The sequence below is a fragment of the Notolabrus celidotus genome, chromosome 10 (genome assembly GCF_009762535.1).
Source record: "Notolabrus celidotus isolate fNotCel1 chromosome 10, fNotCel1.pri, whole genome shotgun sequence".
Lineage (NCBI taxonomy): Eukaryota > Metazoa > Chordata > Actinopteri > Labriformes > Labridae > Notolabrus > Notolabrus celidotus.
The window spans coordinates 9,938,267-9,949,431 of record NC_048281.1 but is presented as its reverse complement, the minus strand read 5'-3'; the positions used below and the strand labels follow the sequence as shown (position 1 = coordinate 9,949,431).

The window sequence follows — 11,165 nt, the reverse complement described above, 5'->3', positions numbered from 1 at the left end:
TTCGATCCGTGTTGCAGTATGCTGAGCCAGATGTCACTGGATTTCCAGTTTTTGAAAACGGAAGTAAACAACGGCCAAGCTGATAGAGAAACTGCTTCTTTAGCATCACTTATGATTTAAAAAGTTAAGAGGTGGTTTATATGGAATTTAATAATTTTCACAGCACATAAACACAGAGTTCCTCCCATAAAAAAAAAGAAGAGAAAAGAAAAAGATGAACAAGCGCTTTGCATTGTGGGAAACAGTACATGAGGGAGACTGGTCCGATGCATACTGTGCAATTTTCCCGAATCAGGGGACATCCGGGGAGTTTTGGCATACTTCAGATTTTGCCCTTTTTCACACACTACTTACTGAATTTTGGCCAAATCAGTACGTACTGTATAGTAGGCGGTTTCAAAAACAGCCCATGTCTTTTGTTGTGTTTTCTTTGTCTTGTCTTGTGTTTCCTGTTTTATTTTGTAGTTCTGAATCCTTGTGTCTCCAGTTTAGTTTTCTTTCATGCCCTTGTGTGTTTCCCTCGTTTTGTGATTCCCCTCATTAGTTCCACCTGTGTCCAGTGTTCCCACCTGTGTTGATGAGTCTGTCTATTTAGTTCCTCTGTTCCCCCTGTCCCTTGTTGGATCGTTGTTCGTCTTCCCTGTACCGGTACAGCAGTTTGGCGTTGTCTTTTTTCGTTACTTGCTGCTTCCCGAAGCACAGCAATTGTGGTTTTTTAAGTGTGTGAAAACTTGCGTGGTAAGTTTGATGACTTCATACACAGCATACCTCTGTACACTCAAAAGTTGTTAATTTGGACATATTAACTCAATAAAATTGATCCACATATAATTAAAACAACATTAATCGTTCAGATAAGTCAATAATTAATTGTTGGTTCAACTTAATAGCTGGTTTTGAGTGCTGTACCCTTAATGGCTATGAGTTAGAAGTACTGTTCGGGTTTACAGTGTAGACTGCTGGGTGCATTTGGTAAAAAGATGCAGTTGTGGTATTAACCAAAGCACAGTAGTAGGGTCCTACATCCTTAGACAAACACATGGGTTGTGTCCAAACACTCCCTGACACTTCTCTGCTCATGAGGATGTTTCATTAGTTTCAGATTGATCCTTCTCTTCCTCAGATTCGTCATGTTGTGAAGTTTGTCTCAGAGTTATTTTTGAGTGAACTGTACATTGACAGTGACATTCACAGGATGGTGACGCATGGTGGTCTCACTTTCTTGTAGCACCACATGCTACAGTCTGTCCCTGTTAACTGCAGCCTGTCATTGGAACAAGCCTTGTACGAGCACACAGTCTGCATGACGTCTTCTGTCACCTGTGTTCCTCACATTTGTCGATGCCTGCAGCCTCCTGGGCTCAGTTAGGGTCCTGGGGAAAAAAGTGATGAGTGAAAGAACTGGAGGCGGAGGAGGAGGAGATGATGACAAAGTCCCCAGCCACATTCTTAATCAGCCTCACTCCTCAGGGAGCAAACTACTCAGAGACTCAGATCTACACCTCCAGAGGCCCCCGGACCCCGGCGCTGACGGACGTCCAGGTGGTCGACCGTTTGGGAGGAAGGGCCCTGCAGCAGATGGACGAAAGACCCTGAGGCCGTCAGGGTTGGTGTGAGACTCAGCACAGCTGAAGGGGGCAACGGGGGCTGTCATCATCACCGTTACAGCCAAATATGGATTCTCATCCACCGTGTTAATTACTCTGAAACCATGAGAGTTACAAAGAAAAAAGCTGTTCAGACTGAGCTTTCAGAAGACATTTGTTTGTGTCATGCTGCATTTCATCACATCTGAAACAATAGAAACACCAGAGAGAGGGTTTAGTGTTTTTCCTTTTCAGAAGGGATGTATGATGAATGTTGGTGTGCCTAACTCATCTCTGTTTCATCAAGGACCAGGACTCCCCGGCTCCCCTCGTCTGGATTTATTCGAGCTTGAGGTACACCTTTAGGTTTTTGTGTTAGTAATTCTTGTCTTTCTTTTACTGTTGCCTTTTTATTTCAAGAAATAAACAATAAGCTAGTTAGAGACTTAGTTGAAATCTAAGCTTCTTGCTTTTGCTCTGTGTTTACTCTTGTCTTGTGTTTTCATGATCCTGTACTTTTGAAAAATCCGGAATTAAAAGTCCCTGAGAGTTCAGTGGTTGGGCTTGTAGGTGGACATTTGGAATGGACATCTCTGTCCCGCAGTGACCACAGGAGCATGTCATCAAGCTCCTGCTGAGCACACAGCTGAGGTAGGTCACAATCAGCAGGTTATTTAAGGCGGGAGCCGGCAGCAAGAATGTCACAGCTCTTTGTCCGAGTTACTAGTCAGCTTGTTAAGCCTCTCAGGGGTTTAGATTTTATGTTTGAGTCCTGCAGCTGAAGAGGGTTTTGTTTTGTCCTACTCTTTGACTCTTCAGTGATTGTCACATCTGACCTGCTGCGATATCCGGGTCCATCAACCTACCTTGTGTCTCACTGGTTGAATTCAACAACAAAGCCAGCCATCTTCTGTCTGTAGTTCTTTTTTACCTGTCTCTATATCTCATATTTCTGCAGACAGACCCACACCCAGCTGCAGCCCTGCACTGTAAATGCTGTTTAGCACTAACCAGTCACTGAGTCTTAGTGAATGTAATCATGTTTGACAGAAGCACCTCCCATCAGAAACTTGATACCAGCAACAGAGACTGTCCCAAACCCCCTTAAATCCCCCTACAGAGAACGTCTTTTCACACCTGCAGGCCATGAGCTCCAACACCAGGGCCACCATCCATCCACCGTGCACCAAGGCCAAGGTCGGTGTTTGGAGGAGGGGGAAGGGGAAGCCATCACTCAGCCCAGGTCAGACCTCCTGGGAGGGGACAACTTGAGTTACTTGGTTCTCCCTTTTAAAAATATGAAGCTCCTCTAGTTTGGCTAATGCTTTAAACACCTGCGGTTCAAATGTGGGGAGAGGTTAGCAAGTTCCAGACGGAATATCACGAGGTTGATCAGGAGCAGGCATCATGTTTCATCTACTCTGGTTGCTACAGCCAGTTTGGAGAACATTTACTGCTGTTTGAAAACAAAAAAAATGTTTGATGTAATGACAAAAAACATTTAAACTTGCAGCAAGTTACTTCCTTTAACAGGCAGAAACCTCGAGTAGAACCAGACTCATGTTAGACACACATCTGCTGAGACTGTGTTAGAGAGAGGGATAGAGGGAGATGAAGAGAGAGAGAGATGATAGTGGTGAGAAAGATAGTAGTAGTTGTAGCAGCTGGAGTCTGGTATGTCCACAGCAGCAGAGATCCAGAGGAACCTACGAGACAAGGGAGCTCAGGGACTCCAGAAAGGTCATCCAGGATTGACCCTTTTTAGGGAGCGGCTTTATACGTACGTGACTTTTCTTGAGATACTTTAGTCGGTCAAATGATACAACTCTCATTAAGTGTCAAGCAGAATTATTAATCCATGGATGACATAAAATCTTAAGTTATTGTGATCGGTTCCCCTGCGAAAAGAAGTCCACACAAGTGGATGTGGTGCTAATGCTAATACTTTCATCTTGTATAAAAAAAAGATGGGGGACCGAAACTGCAGGCTCAAATAAAACATTTAATAAACAATAGTTAATAGGAAAACTGGGGGTCTTACTAAAACTTCCATAAAATAAATCCAAAAATGTCCAACTGAAGAAACATGAGAATGAGGGGGAAGACAGGAGAAGAAAGCAGGCATTGAGTAGACAAAGAGAGGTGAAAACAGGTGAAAACACTGAATACACACGGGACAATCAAACACAAGTGTGACAACGAGACACAGGTGAGACAAATGGAAAGCAATCAAACAGGAAGTAAAATTAGACCGGACACACAAGGAGAAAACTACAAAAATAACACACAAGGAGCAAAAGAAACAATAACTGAAGAGCATGAGCAATCTAAAACGACTAAGACACGAACATAAAAATATGAGGTAAGAATTACAAAATAAAACAGGAAATTAAGCCTAATGAAAAACTATCTTTAATCTTTTTTTACATCACAGCTAAACTTGTTCATTAATTTAGGACTCAGTATGAAAAAGTAGGTTTTACTCTGTCTGCCATGTCTATCTCGATTTCGTGTAGCACAGATAGCTAACCGTATTCATAAAATGTTGCAGCTAAAAAATAGGAAACCTCCTCCTGCACTGATCGTCTTTGTCTTAAGACCGAGGAACAGATAAACAGCTTTCTTCATTTCATAAATATTGATTAACACGAGTGTTTAGACTCAGCTCAGATGGTTTCTGTAAAACACAAGCTTTGCCTTGACTCGTATTCTTTACATGGCTGCAAGGCTTCATGTGAAATTTCCCTCTGTTAGAGTAAAATAATATCTGGTGTGAGGGTTCAGGAAATTTTAAAGATATATTTTTTCCACCCCAATTACCCAAGGCTGGTTGTCATGGGGATCAGATTAACTTGTTTTTCTCCTGCATCAACAAAAAGGGAAAACAAACAGTATGAGAGCCCTCATCGTACATGGCTCCCCAGCCTTGGGTGCATTTCATTATCACCCAAGTGCTCAACAAAAGCTTAAAGAATCCAGAGGTCCCTCTGTGGTACAAAAAAAGACAGACAAATAACATGCCAAACAACTTAGTACAGATACAGAACAAACTGCTCTTCATTTTACCTCTAATTACACTAATGGAAGTCCCTTTGTAGGCCCATGTGCTCCCGAACCGTGGAGCTAAAAGAGGATAGGCACTCAGCTAAAGGCCCCATTGTGCCGGGTAAGCCCCAGGCTTAGACAGAGGGAGACAGGACCAGCTGTAATTAGTTTAGCTCCCTCACTGCTTCACATCCTGCCAGGAGAGGACTTTGCCCACTGAAAGGTGTCTCCACAGGGCTCTATGCTAAAATGAGGGCGTATCATCTACCAAAGGTCCTATGGAAGGGGTGGTGGATTTCTAACCTCCATTCTGACATGCTGTGACTAAATTGGACGAGGGGGAGTCACATAATGTAGGTGGTTGGACGAGTGAAGGGACCTAATTATGAGGGTTGTAAGAGAGGATAGTGAGATATTCACTCAGCCACTGAGACTAAGAATCTTCTTGTATAACTCTCCATATAAAGGTCAAGAATCCATTAACAGAAACCTAGCTGGCTCTGGACTCATGTGGCATGTGGTATTTGAAAATAATTCTTAGCATAATGAGCACACAGGAACAGATGAATAGGATTACCAGCATCAGGACTCTTCAGAGTCATGCATATTTTCCATCAAGAATTGTACACAGAAATGCATCAAAATAAATCCTGCTCATCTGGTGCTTCAATCGAGAAACAAATTGGTTATTACTGTTAAAATAAAGAATGCTCGCTGCAGTCCAAACATGATGGATAAATATTTGTCGTAACATAGACGACAGGCCATCAAGGAAATCAAGAAAAACATTTTGTAGTTTTTGTGTACAGGCAACCCGTGAACACTCACTGTTCATTGTCAAATATGGCAGCTTGGTCAGTGGCTCAACTCTTCAGCATAGTAAGTTGAAAACACTGTGGTTTGTATTCAGAGAGAGAGAGGGTAGCTAGGTCAAATTTATGTTGGAAATTAGCAGCTGTGAAACAAGAGGATTAAGAGGTTGTTCCTCCAATCCAATTTACTTAATACATATCAAGTCAGCCTGCATACAATTACATTGAGAAATAAGTCCTTTCCAGAATAACCTTTATGGCTCAATCCAACAGCTGTCAGCTTCAAAAGAAACCCTGACAAGTGGGTCCTCATTCATTTGATTACCAATGGCTTCTTAACCATGTAAAGCCTGAACCGTCAAGTCATTGCCAGCTAATTTTAATTCTTTGAAAATTGAGTGTTTATTGGACCTTCTGACAAATTAAAAAAAAGAAATTAAAAATATTTGTTTATATTTGTGTTTTAATTTGTATCATATGTGATACATCAGGCATTTTGATGTACATTTTTTTCTTAAAATGTTTCTTATTTTTTAAACAAACTAAAATGTATAAAAACAACATTTTTAGCCTTCCAAACTTTGAGTTTCCTTCAAAAATTTTCCCCAAGTAATTTCAAACATAGAATTTTTTTTTTTCCATATTGCACGACAACGTCATACATATTTTGTAGCAAAACAAAACAAAATTATTGTATATTTCTTCTCTGAATTGTTCAGGTTTTAGTGGAAATCAATGAGCAAAAGACAATTATTTACTAGGGAGCCATGGCAACATTCAACTAGTCATCAATCATCATGGTACAGCAGGTTGCATATATAAAAATACCATATGCGTTACAATATCTCAATTTCTACTCTTAATATACCTAATTATGTCATTTAAACGGTCGACTGTATGTTGCTTCATGGAATGCATAATGTACGACATTAAATAAAATTATGATTGACAGGTCTGCAAATAAATGTCCTTATATACCTGCTGTATCAATTTTAATACACACATTTTCAACATGATTTGACTAATGAAGTAATTAAATATTAATTAGTTTTACATTGCATCAATCCAGTAACTATTCCTCTTTTGAAGTTTCAGTCACAATTTGAAAGTTTTTTTCATCAAAACTTTTTCAAAATTGACAAAAATATCCCTGAAAAACCTTGAGTGGGTCACTGATCCCCAGCTGCCATTTTGGATGTCTGAACACAGCTCAGCACAACATCAGAGAGTCTACGGGTTAACAATGTCTAACTGGTTTGCAGAGTGTTTCTTACATTAGCAGAGCTAGCACCACCAGCCTTCAGTCGGCTTTGGAGGTTTAAATGGTTGCACGCCACTTTAACCAGACGCAGCTCAACTTTCTCTCTAGTTTCTAGACCAAAATTATGACAAACCCAACTATGCTACGATCTGTCATCTGTGCTTGTTAACATCGGCGTTGTAGAGAATTTTAGCTCTGTGGTAGCAGACATTAACCGGAGCTACAGCCTGGCCTAGTAGCTATCCTATAGCTGGACTGCATCTCACGCCTACAGGAATAAAAGTATAAATAATGTGTTTAACCGTCTACTAATTTTGGTGCTGACTGGCGAGGATGATGAAGTTCGGCCAACTGAGGTGGTCAGGGCGTTGTTGGATGGGTCACACAAATACAGGAGGTTAATTCACATGGCGTGGGTTTGAATCCACCATGAAACCAATTATACATTGAGTTCTATAAAGCATTAGACTATTTCTATGTGATCTTTCACAAGTTACACAATATAGCATGCACAAAATCATTAAGTAGCTATATGCAATAATTGATTTATTGATGTTGGACCCCCTGCAGTTATTACCACAGTAGCAACTATTCTTCCTGCATAAAATAGACTGAGAATAAAATGAAAACAACCACCAAAGATTGCATCAGTAGATATCACACAATAGACAATCTTAGACATTAAAAAATATAAAGAAAAAAAGGAACTCAAAGCATTATCTGACCAAACTGACTCTCAGTGTTACCCTCAGTTGATTCTTGGAGCACATTTGCAATACATAAATTGTTGAATGTTGCGTGTGCATGCTCTTTTTTTTAGAAGTCATACAGGGTTCTGCCTTCATGATATGGCTTACCCCATAACTGGAATTTGAAAGACTTGATGGATGTAACCTTTTTATTACTGCTAACCTAAATTTTGGATCAAAGCGGTCCAAACAGATTGTTATATCACAAAGCACAAGGCCTCTGACTAAGCTGCTCTATTTGACAAGTTGGGAGTGAGAACATGTTGGGACTGTCTGGTTTTTCACAGTGTTTGTCTTAAGCACAGTTGTTTTCCATTTTCATTGAGATTTTTTTCCCACTGTGGATGTTGTCTTTGGGAGGTGGGTCGTTCACACCTCAGTGCACAGCCTCAATGGTTCCCAACCCAGAGTCGGCCATTTTCCCCAGCCCTTTGCCCTGCTTGAATGGATACCCTCTCCCCTCATTTACCCTCCCCATGAAAGAAAAGGTCCTAAATAATCTCCCCATGCTTTAATCAGGGGAGCTCAGGAGGATTGGACGGATCCAGGGGGCTTGTGCCTTTGTGCTGGCCTTGACCGTCTTGATTCCGTTGGCATTTTCTGGCAAGGTCCAGCGCCCAGGGCCTTTTTAATTTGCTCTCTATTGACTCCGTGTTAATTGGGTTGGGGAGAGATGCATCCAGATTTCAACCCCAAGTTCAGTCATTTTAAACCTTCATTGTGTTCTTCACACTTTTCACAAAAGATGCACAGGCCTGCTGTGATGCAGGCGGTATGGGAGAAAGGGGAGGAGTGGGAGCGCAGAGGAGGGGGTGTATTGGACATGGAGGAGAAGTTATGAGCAAGACTTTGAAATGTATGTCTGAGAAAGAGGAAGGTTACAGCCAGTTGGATCTCAAAATTGTAATGAACCCTATTTTCTTTCAGCAATATGGAGCTGTGTATTGATGTGCCAGTGTTTCCACCTGGTATCCACATGTGATCTGCATTTCATCTGAATATATAAATGTAAATGAAAGATGTAGCAGTAGAGTCCACATAGATGCATTGGCTGGACCACATCTGAAGGTCAAACAATGTGACTTATGGGTCTATATAGAGTCCCAGATTTTGGATGACCTTGATTGCAAGACTTCCTATAAAGACCAAAGTTTGGAAAGTTCCTCAGAGGCGTATGTGTACAAAAAGCAATGCAGTCTTCATCACAAACATTTCCCTTTCAAGTCTGCAGTTGCAAAAATAGGTTTCAACAAACTCCCACATTATCTCTTCCAATGCTTAAAAACCTGGCTTTGCTGATTTCCAGCAAGTTCGTAGCCAAATGAAAAGTTAGCTAGTCCACCAAAGTCAGCCTGAATATCCAAGATCCTTACAGCCTTTTAGTTTGTTAATGAGTGATCCCAAAGGTCTCCACGCAGAATCAATAAGGCTCCCAACTCCAACCTCATGAACACATCAAGGAAGAAAAACAGGTATTTATTTGACCCAACACATTCTAAATCAGCTGAACCCAATATACTGTAAGTCTTAACAGGAATAGACTCAGACTGTTTTTGGGGGGGCTTCCAGAAGGAAACAGGTTCAGCTGAGTTCAGCAATGTGCAGTTTCTATGAAGATGTGTAGCTCTTATGATACCGTCTGTTATCGCCACCCTGTCAGCTACCCATGCACTAGTTGCGCTCATCCTACTGCAGTGTTGATAGTTGTGATGTACGGATGGATTCACTGCCCACGACCAATTAATTGAGACTCACACAGCTCCTCCATCGTTGCTGTCTTTCCAATCAATCATCTTTTCAGCATGCTTTGCACATTAAGCTGTTGCTTGCTAAAATAAAATACCTCTTTCTGCATTTTTAACGAGATATCAGTCTGCGGATAGGACACAGCTCACTTTTTAGATAACAACCAAGGTTTTAAAAGTGATTATCTTCACCTAACTTTCTTGTTCTACAGGTAAAATGCCAACAGCAAGTTTCAGATGTCATTATGACGATAATATTTCCAAACAAAGATTGATTATTGGTACCAGTGTGAGTTAGGTTGCTGTCTGTCTGCCTATAGTCTCTCTGTACAGGGGGTTTAGGGCCTGACTGATACAAATGAAGTGTCCTGGTAAGAGCACTGGGGTGTTTAAGTGTGTAATCATTTGTTTCCTCCCTGAAGACCCAGGAGCCAGACAGAAAGAGGTCCACGCTAAAAGAATCATGAAATCCCAGCAATTGCAGAATGCACCCCGAGGAATCTCATTAAGGAGCTCCACACGTCGATGGCGTAGCCTCACACTGCTGTTTTTCTTACAGAGCCTGAGCGGTCCATGGAGGATTTAACTGGATAATGGTATTGGTTTCACATCAGCGAGGGAGCAGGAAGACCACAGTGGATAAGCTGAGGACAGACTCTCTCTCTCTCTCCCCCCCGTCTCCCACTTCTTGACTGAGTAATTATTCCTTAAGCCCACCTACCCAGGCAACAAAAATAGAATTGATTTCCCATTATATGCAGCATCAGTCCTGCTGGGGAGGTCCTGTCAGGGTGAGCAGGCAGCAGGCAGACATGTCTAACCTGAGAGCCCGGGACGGGCTGTGAGCTGCTGCATGGGGTTATCGATGTGATCCTGTGCCTCATTTCCCAAAACAAAGCAGACACGCTGTTGTTACACAAGTCTGCCCCAGAACAGCTTCCTGACCACAGTAAGAAAAGGCTGAAAGAGACAGCCAAGCCCCGACAGAACCACACACTGCTGAGGTTATTGACTTTAAAGTCTTTGTTTCTTTAAAGATCTGAGCGCTGATACACAGTCAGAGCTACCATTTATATCAAGTGCGTTAAGTCAGAGTCTTCAATTCTGAAACACAATGGAACAGGATTACATGAATGACCAAACATCATAGTTTTCTGAACGTAACCCTGAATATAAGACAACCCCACTTTTTTGGGATGTATGTAGAAGAAATCCTGTACATCAGGGTCAATATGGTATGTAGTGGTGAAAATGGCCTTGTTGTGATGATCTTGCAGGGATCTGTGGGTGTCAACCTAGAAACAAATGAACATAATGTAAATGTGCAACTTCACTGACGTCAGTACTTCTCTATTTGTCAGTATAACCCAGTCATGTCAGTGCCCACAGTTAACTTATTTGTGCCTTTTTCTTCCCCTGCATACCCTGCATGTGACAACTCTTCTGTGGTGTCCAAACTAAAGCTGGGGCTTTTGTTTTGAAGGGAAGTGTTTTTTTCTCTTTTTGCAGTAATAAACTCGAGTACCCCTTCACAGGTTTATGAGAATGAAGATGTTATTCGCATACATGCCTCTTGTCAATACTGATCCACTTCAGACCCTCTTTACGTCCATGCTCTCAGCTTTATTACTTAAAGCACTGCCTGTACCCATCATTGTGTTTGTATGGTAGAGTTCACTGACTTGTACTGACTCACTCGGAGATGCATCATCATCTGCAAAGCTATTCCTGGCGTATCACCTGTTCTGTGCAATTTATTCTCAGAATAAGGCTGTGAACTGCTGCCTTCACTTCTGGAACTTACCTCATGACTTCGGTTTTTAATGAGCTCGGACAAAGAGGCTTCACATTCCTGTGCAAAATGTAGTTGTTTACAAGTTGACCTTACTTTCCTTAAGATACTTCTTCAAAAAGTTACATAGATGATCGTTCATATGACGCCAGGATCAAACCTCATTCTTTAAGAC

General features: G+C 41.5%; 1 long non-coding RNA gene across 1 annotated transcript; it reads left to right on the top strand.

Annotated features, from left to right (window-relative positions):
* Positions 1–3,844: 3,844 nt before the first annotated feature.
* On the top strand, positions 3,845–10,730 carry LOC117820506. The gene is made up of 2 exons (XR_004632756.1): positions 3,845–3,948; positions 9,758–10,730. It is a non-coding gene; the product is annotated as an uncharacterized LOC117820506 (long non-coding RNA).
* The last annotated feature ends 435 nt before the right edge of the window (positions 10,731–11,165 follow it).